At 27.6% G+C, this 22,068-nt stretch overlaps 1 pseudogene; it reads left to right on the forward strand.

Moving 5' to 3' along the window:
• The first annotated feature begins 1,909 nt into the window (after positions 1 to 1,909).
• Positions 1,910 to 22,068, forward strand: part of LOC119676178 — a 38,422-nt pseudogene continuing 18,263 nt past the window's right edge.

Below are 22,068 nucleotides of genomic sequence, written 5' to 3' on the forward strand. Positions count from 1 at the left end.
ACTGTAATCAGACACCGCTGATTGTTATATTTAAGAAGAAAGTTTAATATCTCAATTGCCTACTTAATCCGAAGTAACTTCTGTTAACAAGAGTAATACTTTCTTGAAATTCTAGTCTGACGTCAATTTTAATGCGTATGCTAGTTTCCAAATAAACAAAGTCTTTCACAGCTTCAAAATGAGAGTTGTCAATAGCGACTTGAGTCTCAAGACCCAAGTTTGTTGTTTGTTGACAGTTGTTTTGTTGACAAAAGGTACTTTGTTTTTTTTCTCATTTATCACAAGGTTCAGTTTCAAGGAAGTAAGAAAATTTAATGTCTTGTTATATTCTTTAATTTACCATCAAAATATGGAAAATTCAATTTCCATGCTGTGTGAATCTTTGTGTAAATACTAATTCAACTATTATTAGTAAAAGTGGTTTAAACATTAACTCGCGTTTGATTAAGCAAAGAATATGAAGACTCAATAATAAAATGATAAGAACTTCTTTATTTAACCAAACTTACATTTGCTTTAGTTAAACATCCTGTTAGGGTTTTATCGTAACTGACCAATTACAGACATGTACCATTTAGGAACGGTGGTAACTTCACAAAACAAAAAGAAAAGAAAAAAATATTAAAGTTTCAAAAAGATGTGTTTGGAACTATAATAAAAACTATTTTCAGAATATTTTTCTGACTATGATTTCATCTTTAATTCGACACAAATAATTTCATTATTGTTCTCTGGCTGTGGTACTTACATAATGGTCAGCAAGTTTTGTGTCTTCTGAATGATTACTAATCACTTTACAAGATAATTTATATTATTTACCGACACCGACTTTATAGCCAACACATATACTCGCTGTACAAATCATGTAACGAAAATTGTTAATAATGCGTTGCCATGATTTTCTTTTTCCTTTTTTCTCTATCCAATTTTTTTTTTTGTGTTATTTTATTATTATATATTCGTTAATAGTATAATTCTGTATTGGATTGCCTTGCCGTACATTTGAATGCTTTTGATAATTATCAATTTATTATGGTTATTTGTTAATTATATATGGACCAATGAACCGATGGACGACGAATGGGCGGACGAGCAGACATTTAGTGCGCTCACATATATAAAACATGCTGAGATAATCTGTATGAAAACAGAGACATGATTGATTTGTGGTTACTGTAGTGGTATGTGTATTTTTTTTGTGCTTTACATTTACATGTGTAAACAAAATTAAAAATTACTTTAATGCATTTGTATATACCAATTATTTTTTTAATTTTGTAACATTTTGTAAGAGTTAAAATCTGTGTGAATTTTATTTTATATTTTTTTTTGTGCAAATCCTAGCAATAAAGGTTAAATACTGACTTAAACTTTGTAAAACTTTAAAAAGTTTTAAAGTAGCAATAAAAGAAGTTTGCAGTCAATTTTTAACACTACCCAAACCAAGAGAATCATTACTTAAAGTATATCCTTGCCACCGCATACTAATACTGCACAACAGCTATGCAAATTGTATCTGAATAAATGCTGAAGTGTACGCAATGCATTACAAATAACCGAGAGTAGAAAAGTTTAAGTGCGCAAAAGGAATTTGTAGTGAAAAGTAGTGAACTCCCTTTAAATTATTTCAAGACGATTTTTCTAGTCAGCTGCCATTTCAACTCCAGCAGCACAGCACCGTCAGTAGTAGTAGCAGCAGCAGCAGCAGCAGCAGTGGCAGCAGTAAAATGATAAATGATTTTCCATTAACTGCATTTTAAGAAAAAAGGAGCACATTAAAGAAGCACGGCAAGAAGAACAATAAAAGTGTAGGAAAACCAAATTTAAAGAATGGCACTAAGAATGGCACGCAATAATGAGAAAGGGACGTTGTTGAGTTGCCAAAGAGAAATGAAATAGCATTAGTAACATGCAGCGTTACAACAAACATGCAATATACAGCACCCAACAACAACAACGGCAACAACAACAACGGCATTGTCATCCATCATTTGAACGCAGTCAGCATAAATGTTGTTGTAGATTTCTTCTATAGCTGCTGCTGTTGCTGCTGCACTGCCTGCCACTCTGCTACTATACTTTACTGCTCTGTTGTTTGTGTTTTGTTGGAGCCACCTTTTTTCATTACAACCGACCAACCAACCAACCAACCAACCAACTAACCAAGTTTTTTTTTGTTATTGTTATTTAGTACGAAAGAAAATTGAAAATGAAAAAGTTTTGAGTTATATTTTGTTATATTCCTTTTACCACAATTTCTACGAATTCCCTCATATGTTTGTTATAATACCGACGACCGACTACTCCCAGACGCGTTGATTTAACAGCGTAAACGGGGGAAAAGTGGGTAAGCGGGGGGTGGGTGCGTATATGAGTCGTTGTGTTATGGAGTAGTAGAGAAAATGACAATCGTTGTCAAATTGAATCGATTTTGATCGATGACCATAAAAGTGTCTTAATAAATTAGAAATTGAAACGAACAAAACACCAGCGTCGCTTTGGAACACATCAAATCTGAAGAATTTGAGGAAAAACGTTTTACTCAAATGAATAAAACTTAAAATTAAAAAATTTGTGAATCAAAAACGTGACATAAAAACGTGTTGGTGATATTTAATGTCACTGCTGATTAAACAGATTTTTAAATAAAAATATAATTTTTTTTCTTTGTATTTTGAGACTGACATAAACTTTTCTCATTAAACACAAAAATAAATTTATAAGCTCATTAATTATTTAACTCATTACGAATAACAGTTAAAGATAATATTGGTTCCATTAATGGAATATATACATATTTATTTTTCTTACGTACAATAAATTTGATTTTTTTAATATGTGACATAATTTTAAAATATACTTTATATGCAATAATTTATATTACAATAACATGTTTTATAGAACTTGTAGATTGTGTAAAATATTTTGCTATAACTATTTTATTCTGCATAAATAATAACCGAAAAAAAAATTAATTATGAATAGATATCAATAAATTATCTTTCAGAGTAGCCAAAAAAAAAAAACTCATAAAACTTACGAAAGAAAACATGTAAAGCAACAATAATGTTCTTAAAATCGTCAGAGTTAGGTTTTACTCGTAAAAATTTTTACGTCTTAAGTTTTAGTGCAGCCAAGTTCCAAAATTAGTCTATTATGAATGTTCACTGGAAGTATATTGAAAAATTCCAGTCATTTGTTAAAATCATATAAGCAATTTATTTACAAATAAATGCAAATGAAACAAATAAATTAATTAATTTAAATATATAATATAAAAATGCTTACCATTGTCCTTCTAATATTCATTACGATTTCATTTATTTAAATTAATTAATTTTGAGTGTTTACAATTTTTATCTTTCATATTGTACACAACACAATAAAAAACATATACTGAAAAAATTTAACCTTTTTTAAAACTGATGCCCCTGTGTTTCAACCAGACTTAACGTTGTTCTTTTACAACTCTGAAAGAAAAAATTACGGCTCTTATTACACGTTTTATATTTTTATGCGGTATATTTCTCAGCAACACTATAGCAAATTCTAATGCTAAATTTAATGATAATAGATGCAAAATAAATAACATTAATTCCATATTTTACACATACAATATAGAAACAATATATAAGATTTTATTATGATGAATATATCCCTAAATCCAAGTTATAATTCTGTAAATTTTGATAAATGTGTAGTAAAGTAGTTACCTACTCTATCTTACCTTACGTCTTATGATTGCCAGCAAATTGTTACAGTCTGGGTTTCTTTAAACCAAAAGTTACTGTTTTGGTTTGTTTGTATTCGTTTATGTCAACAGGAACTGTAATGACACTAGTATAATAATAACTATTAGAATAGATGAATATAGCTTATGATTTATGATAATCGTAATCTAATTATTAATATTTTTATACTCCTTACTTTTTAAGGTAATTTTAAGTTATTTACTTAATAAATAATAAAAGTATTAAGCAAAAATTATATATTGTATTAGTGTTCATATATATAACCAACATCAATTTTTCAATAACCTGTCTTTTGCAACTGATTCAATTGATTGATTGCATTCTCCTCCTGACACAGATAACGTATTTTTGAAATTTTATGAAAATTAATTTTATTCAGTTTATTAAACAGTAATTAATATTTACTGTATATATTAAACAATTTTAGCACTATTTTTGCAGTAATATTTTGTTCTCAAATAGCATTTAAAATGCTTCGTTTGTGTTTACTTTCTTTAATATTTAATTATGTTGACTTTTATTGTTTTAAACAAAGGTCATCTGTAAGTTGTGACTTGAAGTAGTTTGCCAGAAATTCTTACTAACAAAGACAAACATAAAGAAGTTGAAATTCAGTCACTTAGATTGGTGAAAATCAGTACTTAAGATACTACTACTCCTTTGCCTCTGAGTAAAAGTGCAAATATTCCGATTTTCCTTTCTTCTACTCATTCAGAAGACAATTTTATCCTGACAGACTAAAGTGGCTCTTATTGCTGCTGCAGTTACTTGCAGAGTGCATTATGGTTGCCACCTTATTTGCTTATACAATTTTTGTTATTTCTTTTAGTTAAACTTTCGTTATTTTGCTTAAATTCGATCCTTTTTTTTTATTTATTTTATAGTAAGGATTTTGTTTTTCATTCAACCTTCAGTTCTTTTTGTCTATTGTGTATGGATTTTGACCAATATGAAGCGAATTTTGTTTTTGTATCTTTACTGGCAAAACTTTTTGAGAAATAACAGACTTTTGTCGCCAACATAACAGTAATTTGTTGGTTAAATCGATTATTAGTTTTATGAGGTTCTTATACGAGTATAATATTAAGAGATTTTCCAACAATTTAATAAGTATTTCTATTCTTGAATTCAGAGACTAATGAAAAATTATATTTCTTATACAACTGCTATATATTTAATTAAATAATAAATTTGTTTTTATGCGGTAATATTCCACTTTAGATGAAATTCGACATATTCACTTACATACGCATACATACATACATACATACGTACGAAAAGCACTTATAAGTATTTTATTTGCATAATTTCGAGCGCGCTGATTCATTCTGTTTTATATCTAAGTACGCTGGATAGGATAGTGACAATGTTTGTATCTTGACTACAGCATGTCGCCCAAATGTCTTTGTTTACAAAATTATTTAACGTCATTTAGGCTTTTGAAATACCTCCCTGCTTGCCTACTTGCCTGTATGCATTTCTAAAATGTCTGCCGTCTGTCGGTTAGGTTCATTGAACTGAACTTCAACATTTTCCACACTTCTGACTTTCAGTCCTCTAAATATTCGTCTAAATAGTCGTAGAGAAGCAAGTCTTTGCATGTGTTTACGAGTTATTATGAGTTTTTTTCACTTGTTTTGAGTAGTAAAGTGGCTAACAAATTCTTTATGCCGGAGTTTTTCTATTATATAGTACGTAAACTGTACGGGTTGCAAAGACCTGACAGACAGACTTTCTTTCGTAGAGTTTTTTCCTTCATGAAAGCACGTGTGCATAAGTGCAAATATTTTCTAAAAACAAAAAGTATTCAAAGTAATTTTAACTTTTATAGAATTTATATACTTTTAGTTTTTATCGATCTTGCCATGATAAAGAACAGTACATTAATTTATTTTCATGTATTTTTGCTGCCTCTTACAAGTCTTGGCAGTCTTGCATTGTAGTTGTAAGTAAAAGGGATTTAACTGAAAGTTAACTACAAACAATTTTCTGAACAATAGAAAAAAGCATTCAATTCAATGCAAATAGACTTTTTGCATTAAAATTATATAAAATGTTGCAAAGCTTTTTATGCATAAATGTGCTGTATACAAGCAAGAAAAAAGTGTGTACCCTTTATTAACATATATGAAAAGAACTGGGAATAAGTGGAGTGCATAATTTATTTATACTTCATGTAATATTTTATAAAATTTAAATTGTTAATATTTTAATGCAATTTAATAATAAAACAAAAACTAAGAAAATATGTTCAACTGAAAAATATGTTCAGATAAAAATCTAACTTAGAAGGGAATATTTCTTTTTCTACAAAATATGATAAATACATAATATATTACTATGTACTTAATATAAAGTGAATATATTTTAAATATATTTAAAAAATTAAATTTTTTTAAAGGTAGTTATAGTTATCACGATACCGAAAACCCTCGACCATTGCCATATATAGCTAAGGCAAGGAGGTTTGGGATTTCCCTTTGATATTCTTTCTTAATCTCAAATATTTCACATTTTTCTCATTTAAATGTTTGCATATAAACTTTTTAAAAATCTTCTTCCATATGCCAACAATTAGTTTGGTTTTAAGCACTGTTAATGCAATTGGTCTTTAGCGGCCTACATAGTGTCTGGTATATAGAATTAGCCATAACTTAACCTAACTTAACGTTTTGTAATTTTTTTTTGATTAGTTTGATTATTAATTGGTTTTGATTATTAAGAATGTACCACCAGTTCAAAGGATTTAATGAGCCACAGCCATTTTCTTAAATCACTTATATTAAGAGTGATTTAAGTGATAGTGATAGTTGGTTATTATATCAACGAACTACATATGTGTGCTTGTACATATGTGTGCTGACAAAGTCTTTTTTTAATAGGTTTTGATTAATTTCACTATTTTAGAGAATATAGTCGATATATTAATTATCACGGTGAAGGTTCTTAACGTTATATATATAAATATTAATATTAAACACTGACAATGTCTTTTCCAATGAAATTCAGTTAATTTCCTTATATCAAAGAAAATAGTCGGCACATTGACTATCACGGTGAAGTCACTTAACGTTATATATATGAATATTATTAATTAAATATTTCATCAAAATTTTTTGTAGGTGCTGTCATTTAATTTGACCAGTTTATGATAATTAAAAATAACTATTCTATTTAAATAATATTCTTCACGTATAATATTTTATTTATTTTATCATTTTTTCTTCAAATATAAAAATGCAATTACGACTTTAAACTCATGTTCACATATAATTAGATATTAAAATTTATAGTTTAACGATATATATCTATATACATATATATATATTATATCTATTGAAATGAAATTTAATATAACTCAGTTTTTATTATTATTAAAAAAGTGAATTTTATAAGTTAAGGTTGTTTTTTAGCGCAAACTATTAAAATTTTACTGCTTCTTTCAGTTTACCAAATAATTATTCGCTCTAATAAATCTAACATTTTTAATAATTTTTTTTTATTTCTTATACATTTTTAGGGCTGTCACAGATCCACGAGATGGTCGGCGTGTTGCACTTAAAAAACTTCCAAATGTCTTTCAATCGTTGGTATCATCGAAGCGAGTATTCCGTGAATTAAAAATGCTCTGTTTTTTCAAGCATGAAAATGTAAGTACATTTTTTACCTTTTTACCATTAGAATTTCTTAATATTGCCTTTTATATATATACCTATATATAAAAAGAGTTAAATCACATAAAAGATTGATTATTTAGATAATAGTAGCATTTAAACAAATTTATTGAACTGACAGTAAAAAATATAAATTTCCGAAATTGCAGTATTTGTTTAGAAATGTGATTTTATACAAAAACATTTATATTTATTTCTTGCGACTGTAAACGGAAACTATAAAATCGATTTTCAAGAAATTTTAATGAAATATTATGGGAAAGATGGTCGACTGTGATTAAATCCATTGTGGCTGGTGCGACAAAAAAAGCAGAAATGCTTGCAAGAATGTTCTCTCCTGGAATTTATATTTCTCAAACTCTTTTGTTCCATAAATAGAATATTATTAAAAGATGTTAAATTTTTATTTAAATTTAAATTAATAAACGTTTAATATTTTGTTATGTAAAACATTGATTATGTGATTAAGGAAAAACATACTAAAGAAATTGCAGTGATGAGGACATCATAATTTATAATTCAAAACTTATAAAATGTTGGTAATAACAGTAAAGTAAATAAAAAAATATTAACTTAATTATTTTACTATGAATGAAAAGTTATTTATAATCACAAAAGTTATTTTATTTGGGGATTTCACAATCAACATTGAAGTGTTGAAGTTTAGTGTAGCATACAAGGTGTCCCAATGGATTAATGCACTAAACGTGCACTTTTCACTCAATGTAATTTTTAATATTAACTTTATATACCGTAATTTTTATAAATATAAAAAGAATTACTAAATTCTGGAGCTCGGCAGAAGACGTGAAAAAATATAAAATTTCTATTTATATACAAAAGTTTCTTCTTCCTTCTTCGAAGGATCTAATTTAAAATCATATAATACATATTACTTAAATTTCGACTACTATAAACAAGGAATCACATTGTCAGTTCCTTTCATTTGTATAAACAGTGAATAGGGAAGGGGGGTTTTAATACCGACCTTAAAATCACTCAATATTCAAAAACTCCTAGAAGTTTTTATGAATTAGTGTATGTAATAAAATCTACAGGCTCTGACAAGTAAGTCGTAAGTAATTGTCGAAACGCAAAGGCGGAATTTATTATTGATCAGGCATATACTCCAAGGGTTTACATATAACTTCACTAAACAAGCATTACGTTACAAAAAATAATGAAGTCGATGTTGTATGTATATGATACGACATGATATCACTGTAACCCCTAGTTACATCAAGTTATTTATTATTATAATTTAAGTTTTACCTCAGTTTTTATCAGATCCTCATCAGAATCACTTCTCATAAATAATCACTTTTAACACAGAAGTATAAAAATATTAATACCTCTTTAAATATTCTCATAGAACCAAAGTACTACATGTAGCATATCAAAAATCATTTTATTGTTTAGAAGACAAATAACAAGAATTTTTTATACTCACACATGCTAAAAAAGCACTACTTTTGGTACAATTAATTTTGTTTTTAACACACAAATATAGAAATTCTTGAAATTTCAGTGTTCAATTTTGCGAGTGAAAAAAGTTTGTTCAACTGAAATGAAGTTGTTTTCTAAAATTTCCACAAATTTTCCATTTCCTCTACTTCCATACATTGTGTGCCGAAAAATTAATCTCGCATTGATATTGCTCAATTGAAATTCATTCTCGTTAAATGAAAATCGAAGCATATCAATAGGCGCAGAAGCGCTTATTTCTGCTATTGCATTGCATCTATTTAATGAGGTTCTGCAAATTGCTGCTGAATTATGTCAAATACTTCGCAGTTCATTTCGTCAAATTCTTTTTAGGTTTAAGTTGAGTTGAGTTGCGATTTTTTAATCGATTTGTAATTCATCAAACGTAAAATTTTAATTAAAAATTTTCTCATTCCTTTTAGCAGAAGATTTAAGTTTGAAAACACAGCAAAATAGGTTGAAAATAAAAAAATAAAATAAAATAGTTGCTGCGATTGTTGTGCAATTTGCCATAAAAAATATATTTTAAATTAATTTAAATGCTTTTATCTTGCAGTATTTTTATATATCTATATACGAGTCGAGTGTATGATTTTGTTCATTCTTTATATAGTAAAATACGCTGCTTATCGATAAAAAATAATTGTACAAAAATGAAACCATGACATTCTTGTTGGATGTTGTTGTATGTTGTATGTTGAATGGAAGACTAGTAGTCGTAAATTCATATATCGAGGCTATCAACGCAGTTGGTTGATTTTTTACTGTTCAATAAAGTATATTTTACTTAATTTTTCTACGTTATTACATTTGCACTTGGCACTCATTCGGTTGTGCCATTTTTATGTGCATGTACTGCTGCGTGAGCTCTTTATTCAGCACAGCACATAAGTGCACACACAATCATTTATGCGTTTAATTAAATACTCACATATATAGCCAGCCGCACTCACAATAAACTGAAATTAATCATTTTATTTTTGAATGCAATTTAAGCAGTTGGCATTAACTAACAAACACGCAGTAAAGCAGGCAGATTAATGCAATTTAAGCCCTACGATCTACACTAACTGCACGAACAGTACGCACTACCCGACCATTCGCATAGATACATAAATTTTAATAAATAGTTACACATACGCACTGTTGCACATGAATTATTTCGTTTGCGTGTGCTTATAAGGACGATTTATTCCTTTTAATGGTTTCGTTTTCATATTTTGGTCTTATTAAATAACAATTAAAGTTCACATAGCATTCAAGTTCTGTTCTGTTCTGTGTATGGTTAAAACGTTTTGAAATTATTTTCATTATTTCAATTCAATCCCATTGTTTTGTGAAATTACAAAATGTGTTGTTCAAATTTAATATTAACATTTTAATTATAGAAATCATAAATAATTGTGTATAATGTTTATTCTAATTTGAATTTGCCAACATTGTTTGCCATTACGCCCATAGCTAAATTCTTCATATAGTTTAGCTAGTTTACTAACAATATTACTTTTACATAAAGACCAGAAATGTTAGTAAATATTAAAATTTTTAATTCTTTCTGAATTTTTTGCTTCTATGTCGTTTTGAATTTAAGTTAATAGTTTCACTTATGCATTTATAAACGGCTCTTATTTTTCTAAATATGTAGAATTTAAAATAACAAAGTATTTTTATGAATTAGATCCAAAAAATGTTACTTAGCTAATCACTTATATGTATAAAATAGTTTTCATAAAACAATAATCAGATACCATAGAGAGGGCGTTTAAAATATAACGGGTCTTTTAACAATAGTATTAACAATAGAATACGGATACATTGTCTTTCATTATTTGGGAAATTCGGTTCATCAAACACTTTTGTCCTGTGAAGAGCTTATTCGAAAATACTGATATTTAAATATAGAAACATACCGGTGTACAATGGGTATACATATGGAAACTGTAGTTTCTGTGAAGAGAATGAGGAGTCGGACACACATCTACTGTTAGAATACCCTGCGGTACTGCACATACGGAACGGAAGAGGTAATAAAACTCTATAAAGTAGGTTCTATACTACTTTTTATTGACGCAACAGGGCTTAGAGACGGTTGCATTGCTATATACCCTAACAATAATAATAATAAACATAGAAGCACCGTGATATAAGCACAGCTAAAATATCAGCAAAAATCTGAAGACTCCAATGGTAAAATCAAAATCCAAGAAAAGTAGAACGAAATACTATAAAAAGCTATATGCACTTCTGAACCGCTTAACGACAAAACACTCTCTCCTAAATTTTTTAAGTAGTGGGTTAAGAATTACTTATTATATATGTATAAATTAAAGTTGCTTATATATCATATAATGGTATAAGTATAATGTATATAATATTTCTGATGTATAAATATAATTCAATTTCATGTTGCAACAACTTTTTAATTAGTCTTTAATCATGAGACAAGACTCATGATATGAACTAAAAATTTTAAATTAAAAAATTATGAATATTTTTATACGTACTAATCTTTTTAATTAAAAAAAAATTAATTGTTACATGGGAACCATGCTTTGAGAGCGAACACTCTCTTCAATATCTTTTGCTGTCGCTACTGCTTTGTGATAGGATTAATAAGGTTGTAAGAAAAGTAAGAGAAGAGAAAGGTAAGAGGTGATGAAATTGATTTGAACCAATATACAGTTTTACAAATAATCTCACAAAAAGTAGGGCTCGGTGCATTTAAGAAACAGTAAAAAAACTTTGTAATAAAAGACCTTGTATGTACATTGCTGAAATAATTTTATTAAAATTTAAAGAAAATACAAAAATAATATCACAATGTAGCATATGATTTATGGTTTTAAATTTACAATCATTACTACTTGTATTTTATTAACTAAGAAGCAAAATTTATACATTTGCTATAAATAAAGGTATTTTTTTTTTAATAAAAAATAACTGCTGTCATGAAGCATTGATTAATAATGAAAGCATTTTGTATTAATTGTTTGACAGTAGTTGTAGTTTGTGTGTGTATATGTAGAAGAGTTGTAAATATTAATTGATTGTGTACACAATTCAATAAAATAATAATTAACTTCATTTTATATTCATCTGCAATAAATTCTTTCCTGTTGAACTTCCGTGAAATACTCATGGCAGCAAAGCAAAGTGCAATCAACCTTATCGCATGATGGAAACATTTAAACATTAAAGCAACATTGTTCCTGTTTGCTCTATAACACAAGAGTCATTCACGTACGCCGTCCATATAGGGCCTAGCAATGGTGCAAGCAACCTCACACCCACTTTTCGAACTCACTGATATTTTATTATAATAGCAAGACCGCACTATGCATATTAATAATTCCCTTTATCAAAGTTTATTGGTTGATTGTTGCATGTGAAAAACTATCAAAGAGCACTCCCAAAAACCCTGGAAAATACTCGTATAAAATAGGGGACTATAAAAATGAAATGCACACCCACAATTAAATTAAAAAAGTACCAAGAAATGTGTGCACACTTGCGTTTTAGATACTTTTCATTTGAACTGCAGCTAACGATAATATAAATTCGACTACAAGGCAACTTAAAATTAATTGAACTTAAAGTTTTTTATTAAAATTTCGAGCTTTAATTTGTGACAAAAATTTTCTTTAAATATTTTATTTTAAATTTTAAAAATATTATTCGTTCATTTACTTAATTTTATACACTTAAATCTGATTTTAAAAATGATTATTGATTGTAATTTTTTTTTGGCTGCTATAAGTAACTTCAGTTTTCAGATAAAATGAACCTTTTTCTAATTTTTCTGCTGTTCTTCTCTCATCCAAAGCTTTTTTTGTACTTTTTTTGTTTTTTTTATCAATTTTTGCCCTTTTAGCTTTTTTTAAGAATATCTTGGAAATTCTTCTCTTATGTGTATTTATTGTTTGAATTCATTTCGTTTGCAGTTTTTGCTGCTGACTTCATTTTTTATTCACCGAAGCAAATCATTGAAAAGTAGCAATCTGCATGCAAATGTTGCGATACTCTTGGCTTAAATGCCAATTTCATTTTTATTGCGACAACTTGAGAACGTGTGATTTATATAGAAATATTAGGATTAGAAGAGTACGAGTCCCTCTACTGGTACTGTCAGTGCTTTGAAGTGTTGTGTTCTGTTGTGTTGTGTGTAAAAATATTTCAAATTAAAACAAAAACTTCGTTCTGAATTGTAACGCAAAGTCGTTCAATTAAATTCAAATGAAATTTTATTGCCTTTTGTAATTGAAAACTCTAAAGTCAACTCTTAATTTAAGTTTATCTGAAATGTTGAGCTTTCAACGAATTATGAGTACTTAAAAATTAAGAACTTATTATAGAACTGCTTTTCTTTTTAGATATTAAAACAAACTTTAAATAGTTTCGAAGATATTACAAAATTTTAAGAACATTCTTGGTGGCTATTATTGTAGTCTTTTAGATAAAAATTTTTCAAATAAACTTATTTCCAACAAAAACTGCAGAAGAATTTGAAAGAGAATAATCGAAAAGTTTACACATTTTTTTGTTCGTATATTTTTGTATATATCTATATTATCAAAATTAAAAATTATTAAAGATTTGGTGAAGAGTGGCATTCTATTTTTTATAGGATAATATCAAAAGGTAATAGAAATCAAACTATCAGTTGATTTCTTATCAGTATTTAAATAAAGTAATTTAGATAAAAATGATTGAAATGAAACTGTTTAGTGAAATAATAATTGACTATAAGGGACTTAGTATTTTGATGGAGTAAATTGGATAAAATTAGTGAAATATGTTAAACAAGTAATTCTCCAGTGCCTATTTCAAGGCTTGACTATAATAAAGCGAATTTTACTACTAAGTTGGGTTAGGGTGTGATACTGTACTAGTCACTCTAATTAAAAAACTAAATTATAACTTACGCTCCTTAGTGATTCTACCGCTCTTATCTTAAATTTTAACTATTAGGTACTTATGATACCATTTCAAGACCTTAATAAAATATAGGTTGTTTTTAATCTCAGGTTATGATGCTATAGCAGTCAGTCTAATTGGAAAACTCAGTTATACCCTACGCTCCATTATGATTCTACCGCTGATATCTTAAATCTTAACTATAAATTACATATAACACCATTTCAAGACCTTAATAAAGTCAGTTTGTTTTTAATCTTATCGCTTGATATAATTCTGTAAGTTGCCAAAGCCATAATAGCACAAGAAGTTTGTTCTTTTTTCTTTTCCACATCTTCAAAACTTCCTTCCGTAAATTTTATGAAAGGGAATTCATAGTCTCAGGTACTCCACAGTTTCACTCACTCACTCCCATCTCTAAAATTTCTATAATATTCTATGGAGAAAATTTCCAGTTTACCGATTATACAAGCCATGATCCTAGATATGTACTCAATGGACTGAGTAAGTATCTTGATATTTTGTAATTAAGCTTCCGCCACGTCTGCCAAGATGTGGTGAAAAACACGATGAATCGTTCTTTCGAATGACAATGTTTTTCCATAATCATTCACCAATAACAAAAGATATTTCGATAACGCCTCTGTATATGCACGGGCGGCGATTAGTACCACGTTTGGTTTATACATCGGACCTTAATTACTTTCAATATTGATATCATCCAGGTTTTATATTAAGTATATTCTGAAAATGGTGCTGATATTTAATGTTGTCAAGTTAATTCTGAGTAATTCCGGATCTTAACACAACCATGTTCCGTAATTTAGTGACTGGTTTTCGATTATATATTATTCGTCGTTTTGGTTACCATGTGTTTGATTAACTCCTTCTCCGTGTTTGCTTCTTCTTTAATTATTAGTATCTTTGAAAAAACACTAGAATGATCAGAGAGACTAAAAGTCAAATTCGTTTTAAAATCCTTTAAAAAGACTTAAAAGTAAGTTTGCAGCTACCTCTGTAAAATTGCAGTTTCTCTCTTCTTCGTGGCAAGAGTATTTTGCATTCGTGTTGCACGCATATCCATACCACAACAATTCAGTCTATATATATTGTTCATGGTTTTTATTATTTCCTATTATTAATTGATAACTGAGATTCTTTAAAGAACTAATTATCCTAATATTAAGTTTAAAAAAAAAAGCTGTTAAGATTTTTTATGTACGTTTTATGGTTTTAAGTTATCATTTAATGTTAATAAAAAAAATTTAGATTTGATTATTTATATGCTATACTAATCATTTGAATAAACTAACAAATGTTACTTATGAGTAGCAATAGAATTTTCAATTTTTGTTGTCCCTAAAAATATGCAATAAAATTAAATTAATATTTTACAAATAAGTTTTCTCGTTCTTAAAAATATGCAATAAAATATAAATTGTTGTCGGAGGAGTAATTTTTTTTTTATTTATTATTGATTTTAATCTAAATCCTTAATTCATAGTATCTTGAATTTGTTTTGAGAATACAAATATGCCAAGTATTAATCACTGTGTGATACTTTGGTTGTATACAACTTATAATTATAAACTTTGTTGTCCTTGTATAAAAAAAAAATTAATTGAATATAGATGTTTTTCATAATATTTCATTAGTTATTTTCTTAACTACTTTATTATTTTTAAAGGCCACATTTTCATTTCTATAGATTATGTGCTTCATTGTTTATTTTATTTATTGAAAAAATTGATGTGAAAAATGATTTTATTAAACAATATTTCTATGTTCGGTTTTTTTTTATTTTCATTTAAAATTTAAAAATAAAATCAAAATTGCGAATTGTTGAATATTTCCATTTGGAAAAACAAAATATCACCAAAATATATTTAATTTGCTATAAATCATCATAGGATTTGAATTATTTAACATTAATCCTTTCAAAAGCTTTTTTTTTGTCTCTGCAAATATGTACGTACATACATACATATACTCGTATTATGTATTGTATTCATTTCCATTTATAAAAAATTTTTTCGTGATTTTTGTGTCAAGTGTTGTCAACTATTGACACAACTATTACAACAATTTTTTGCTCCCAACTGATTGTAGCCAAACACATTTTCACGCTGCACGTGTTTCATACTCAAAATTTTATATTTGAAATTTAAAATTTGAAATTTTTTTTTAGTGGATTTGTTAAAATTTTAACAAATATTCGAGTTGTTTTCTGACTCAATTTTTATTTCTATTAACATTTTTTTTGCTCTGACCTCAACCCGTACATGCTTTGGCACAAAGTTTTTATTGCCTAATTGACTTGATTGTGGGTGTAGAGTACGGAATTCATGAGTGGTACTGTGCTTAAATATTTATGATATATTTTCAATATTTAATCATTTTAATAATTTTAAAATGAAAATAACAAAATGTTAAAAAATTCGGATTAAATTCTGAAATATCAATTTAAATATTTGGCTTTTGTGTGAGTACAAAAGCACATTTATGACATAATATTATTTTTTGTGCAATGCATTGTAGTAAAATATCTGTTTAAATAGAGGTTTTTAATATTTAATGTTAATAGCCAGGCTTAAATTCATTAATCTATTGACACATATGCTCTTAACTTAATATGGTATATGGGTTTAGTGTGAGAAGCTACACTGGGATATATAATTTAATACAAAGTTATTGTATAATTGTTTATATTGAAATATTTAGTATTTTTAAGCAGTAGTTGAAATGGAAAAAATATGAAAAAATTAATATTATTTGGTTGTTAAATGTAAAATCAAATAAAAAAACCAACATCGGCGGTCAAATACTATATTTAATAAGATTAATCTATTCAATAGAATAGAACCATGTTTGCTCTCTTATACTATTACTTACCAACTCAAACTGAACGGATTGCACTCCGTTTTTCGAATACCTAAATGACAAAATGTCAGCTGTTGAGGACATTCTAGCATCGGATGAGGAAAGACGGAACTCTTGCTCTAGCAGGCGTACACCAATACGAAAAACTGAAAAATATATTAAATTGTTGATTAACCGATGATATACAGTTTTCTATAAACATTTTTACCATAATTGAACAATAAATAGTTTATTTTATCGAGACTGGGGATCAAAAAATGTCTACACACACCCGCAGAAATGCCTTTCAATAAATAGTATTTTATGCACCAAAATCAAAGTTTTAGTTTTAGAACTGTAAGAATTGTTAGATCCATTAAATTTCGGTAAAATTCACTATTTCCATCTGTTTTTACGTCTCTTCTTGTTTTAACTTTTGTACGTCTTTTTCAATTTCTACTTTTACTTCTACTTCAATGTCTAGTTTTAGTTCTATCAAAACTTTTAATTCTGTTTCTACTTTAATCTCTGCTTTTACTCCTACTTTCATTTCAAATAGTATAGTCTACATTTTGCTACTGTCCTTATGTCTTTATCTACTTAATGGTAAAAACTTAATCGACGAAAGAGCCGTTGGCCAAAAACTTGGTCAGGTTTTTCGCCGATAACCACAGAAGTTCAACACTGATAGTATTGTGAAGCACCCTGAAAAGTGGCAAAATAATAGCTAATATGAACTATATGAATATGAACTTTATTTAAATTTTTGCTTAAAAATGTCCTAAAAACAATGGATACTTTTTATATCACCAATGTATTTATCTGTAAATAAATAAACAGGCTAAATTCGGTAAGGGAAACTTTTTCAATTTATAATTATTTGTGGATTACTGTAATTAATTTCAATGAATTATAAGTTAAGTTGCTTTCTTGTCCACTGATTCTTTTTTTGATTCTTCTCAGGCTATGTTATTATTTTATACGAGATTTCTTCGGGTATGTTGTGTATCTAAATGAGTTTAGGACACGGTTGTCGTTATAACGCAAACTGTTTTATATTTTTAGAAATTCAATAGGTACGGTGTGTGGCATTTATTTGTCGATGACAAATAGATCTGAGTAAACTAACTACTAATATAAAATTTTAAATTTATTTATCGACCTGTTTTTTTTAAATGGTTTTTATATAATTTATATAGTTTACTTTTTGTTAAATAATTTAACGTTTATTTAATATTTTTTAACATATTCTATATTTCGACTCTCCTTGAGAGTCATCATCAGGCTCACGATACTCTGTATTACACTATAGACAAAAGAATAGCTTTTCACGATCAGAAGTTAGATCCTGATGGTGATTATGACTCTCAAGGAGCGTCGAAATATAGAATATATTAAAAACTATTAAACAAACGTTGAATTATTTAACGAAAAGACCTATTGTCGTATAAAAAAATATATGAAAACCATTACTAACTACTAATAAAATTTTCGGATTTGCTCTTATATGAACTAATATCTTATGACCAAGTTACTGTGTATTTTGTGTTCAAAATTTTGACTCTTGCATTGCACTTTCTCTATGACGTAGTTAGAACCCATTATGTTTAACTTGTGTTGATATCGATACAATAAGTATCTGTTTTATACCATTTTTTTATACCATATCTATTATTAGCTTTACTAAAAATAAATCTTTCACAATGAATGCGTATATATATTATTAAATTTTATATGGAGTATGTGTTAATGAGGAAATGCAATATATTTTTAAAAATGTATGTTGTTTTACATTCTAATTAAGTACATAAACCAAATTATGTATCATAACTTTCAAAACTATCAAAAGACCAGACAATATATTTCAGTAAAAGCGATAACATCAATTAAAGGGCTTCTTATGGTTATCCTCTCATCCATAATAAAATTTAATATTAATAAAAACCATAAACCGGAAGCTTCATAATTCTGCAAAACAGTTTTTATGCTAAAAATATTACAAAAAAAAAATAATATATTAAAAAGAAAACCAGAGGCCTAATGACAACCTCAACTTCAACTTCAACTTCTTGTTCAGCACAGACTTTGACCACAATGCCGCAAACCAAGTAACTTGGTGATTTGTTAACTTATCTCGAATTGTATCTGTGCTCATGTGTAAGTTTGTGTTGTGTTTGTAGGGTCACATAAAAAGGTTAATTAAGTTTGTCTGTACTTTTCTACTGCTTGTTAAATGCCAAATAAAAAATAATAAAAAATTAAAAAAAATTATAACAATAAAAGCTAAAGAACTTCAAACAATAAAAACAAAAAGTTTCCATATGAGTAGTTTCCACCTGAGTTTTACACCTTAAGAAGTCTTTATGGTCGAACAAAGTTTTTGTCTTAATTTGTTTCTTGAATTACTACGTTTTTTCCCTTCATACCAAGTATGGTTTCATACTTGGTTTGGATTTTTATTTTTTTTTTTTTTGAAGATGCAAAACTACAACAAAAATAAGTCACACACAACAAAAAACAAAAATTTTAAATGTTTTTCTTCAGATACTCTGTGACTTGGTTAGCTACTTTTTAATGTTTGTCTTTGACAAACTTTTCAAGGACTTTTTACCTGGTAGAGTACTTATCACCTCAGTATTTGCGTATGTGCCTATGTGCAGACCCACATTATAGGGATGGGAAACAGGATGAACAGAGTTATTGCCCTCAATGTTTGCATAAATCTGTTAGTAAAGTAACTAAACGCTTTTCTAAGAAGTTTTTCAACTTTTAACAATTTTGAAATTTGTTACAAAATTTCAAAACACAAAATAAATTCTATGAAATGTAAAAACATGGCACAGTATTCACATTATTACCAAAGATATATAATGTTTTGAGAGCAAAGAAGCTTATGTAACCCTAATTTTACAGATACAAGTGTTCCTTAAAAAAAATCATTTTATTGCTTTTTTATTGCTAAAACGTTAAACATTTTGAAAGAGCTTTGTTTCCCATTTTACGTAAGAGTGATATTTTTTTTTAATTGCAGTTATTAATGTGATGTAATTTTATTTTTTTCAATTTATGAACACTTCAAAATGAAATGACTGGAACTACAAATATTCTATATTCTATCATGAAAGATACATTTTCAAATTTGATTCAGGTACAATTACATTATATGCAAAATAACTATAATTATAATATTAATAAAAGAGATGTTGATGAAACTATACTTGATACTTACATAAAAGATAAATTTTCAATTTTAATCAGATACAAATATATTAAACATAATATAACTACGAGGGCAGTTTGATAAGTCAGTGACTTTATGAATTTCCCGCGCACTTACTCCAAATGCAACAGTGCTGCCGTCAGCTGTAATCTACCAGTGGGCAACTTTTTCATTTTGAGCAAGCTACGTCGTTCAGTTGGTGTTTGATAGCAGACAACCTCGTGAATTTTTACGAAAATGGAAAAAAATGACTTATCAAACCACCCTCGTATAATTGTAATACTAGTAAAAGACTCTGTTCTTAGATGAAACTATGTATTTTAAAGATTTAAAAGAAGTTTATAACTATTTTTTAGAGACTACAAAACATAATTTTTTTTTAAATATTTATTAATATACAATCTATCCATAGGTAGACAATAAATAAATTTAATAGGATATATAAAATTACAGGAATAAAAAGCTTTCAATGAAACTTACTATCATATACTATTTACGTTCTATGCTATTTATCCACATTATCTACCCGATAAATCAACAATATGTTCTCTTTCAAGTTTTTTTGTTATTAAACTATTAGCCATATCCATAACATCCTGTATATTAATATATGTATTTTTAATAGATTATTATTCTGGATTATTCTGGAACTTCTTTCCTCACTTGCATAAGGAATATGGAGATCTTTTTCTATATTAGCATTACTGACATAAAACATAGCATTAACGATGGTTCGCAAGATTTTGAATTGATAGCCCTGAAGAATTTCAATGATCGAGTTGTGCGCAGTGCCCCACAATTGTATTTCGTATAAGTCCAGACTGGTATTATTATGTGTTTATAGGTTAGATTAGGTTATACCGGCGATCTCCCAAGGGATCCACTTAAGTCTATAGGCCCTTTTTTTCCAAAATCATTTGAGACATTTGATCAAATAGTCATTACATTCGCTTTAATTTTATATTAAGCTATTTCCGTTTAAATTTTATTTGAGTGTACCAGATAAGCTTTCGATAAAGGTGTCAAGATATATCACAGACTTAGCATAATGTATTGTTTAAAAATGTCAATAAAACTATTTACAATGCTAAATAAAATGCAAATATTTGCACAGTTTTTTCAAATTTTTTCATATACCCATTGGTTTTTTTTGTGATTTTATAAACTTTTTCATAAAAATTCAACCAAAAATTTCAGAAATTTATGTTTATCACAGCCTGATTTACTTGATGTTAATTGACATATTTTTTTTTTCTTGCCCTTTTTGGCAATATTACTTTAATATTATGACATTAAAATTAATAGTGCAATAATTTTAAAACCCACATTCTTATTTAGGGTTCTAATATTTCTTTTAACTATTTTTAGGAGAGTTATTGTTGTTTCTTTCTTTGATGTCTTGTAATTCACACTTGGCTTTATACGTATATGTCTTCCACAACAATATTGTTTTTGATATACATACTACGGAAATTTTTATTATATTTATATTTTCCAAAAGTTTTTAATATAATTTTTTTACCTAAATTGCAAATATATATATTTATATATATATTGATGTATACTTATTTGAAATCCAGTCATTACATTGTTTTCAATGTACCATAAGACAAAGTCAGAGGTATCTTTTCTATAAACTTTGCATCTTCAATGTTTTATATACTATCTTGTAAAATACTGCCTAGCATCTGATATTGAATAGGTCATTCAATATCATTTAAAGGAATTCTTGTTAACAAATTGGAAATTTCAGAGCAGCAGTTTATGACACAACTGCTATTTCTAGTAAACGGTTTGTGTCCAGTATTACTGCTGTTCTTTGTGTTAACACATTTTATATAATATATACATTTATCCGATACTAACTTCTTTAATACAGTGTTTTATACATATGCTATCATAAAGTTATATAGTGAATGTTTTATTATCTAAATAATACCTAATAAAGCGTAATAAATAAAAGTCATCTAATCCTAGATAATTCCTTTTTAGATCACACAGGCAGGCAGACAGCACATATGAATCAGCAAAGTCCATTAAAAATACCTTCACTTCGTTTTACTTTTATCTGTTTATTGCCACTATCTATAACCCTTACACAAAAATTTCGTTGCATCATGATTCATACAACAAGATACAATTGCTACTCTGTTTAATGCAGAAT

The sequence above is a fragment of the Teleopsis dalmanni genome, chromosome 1 (assembly GCF_002237135.1).
Source record: "Teleopsis dalmanni isolate 2A chromosome 1, ASM223713v2, whole genome shotgun sequence".
Lineage (NCBI taxonomy): Eukaryota > Metazoa > Arthropoda > Insecta > Diptera > Diopsidae > Teleopsis > Teleopsis dalmanni.